The sequence below is a fragment of the Penaeus monodon genome, chromosome 24, assembly GCF_015228065.2.
Source record: "Penaeus monodon isolate SGIC_2016 chromosome 24, NSTDA_Pmon_1, whole genome shotgun sequence".
In the NCBI taxonomy this organism is placed as follows: Eukaryota; Metazoa; Arthropoda; class Malacostraca; order Decapoda; family Penaeidae; genus Penaeus; species Penaeus monodon.
Window position 1 is genome coordinate 25244618 of NC_051409.1, and position 374 is coordinate 25244991.

General features: G+C 35.6%; 1 pseudogene; it reads right to left on the minus strand.

Moving 5' to 3' along the window:
• LOC119588921 overlaps positions 1-80 on the minus strand; it is a 1623-nt pseudogene extending 1543 nt beyond the window's left edge.
• Between the last annotated feature and the right edge of the window lie 294 nt (positions 81-374).

The following is a 374-nucleotide window of genomic DNA, read 5'->3' on the forward strand; positions in this document are numbered from 1 at the left end:
TAAAACGGGGCATAAAATTGTGATTCACTTACTTTCCAGTTGAAAGCAGGGGAAACTACCTGACTTCCAGACAGGGGCATCCCGGGGTGCCTTATTACCCTCGGGAATAAACCAAGGAAAATAACAGGTAACAGATTTCATTTACCCTATTAAAACTTCGAAATGAGTCGAAAAGATGTCATATTGTTAATATTTACGAATGTTTGCGCGGGAAAAGCACGTATTTTTTAGTAGTTATTGTTTGTTAAACAAGTATTGTGTTTTTTGTTTTGGGACAAAGGCCCTGTGTTTGTTTCCCGTTTTTTAAAAGAAGTAGACGAGTATGTGATTTTTTATTTATTTCTTTTTAGTTTTTCATGAATACGGATTCTGCT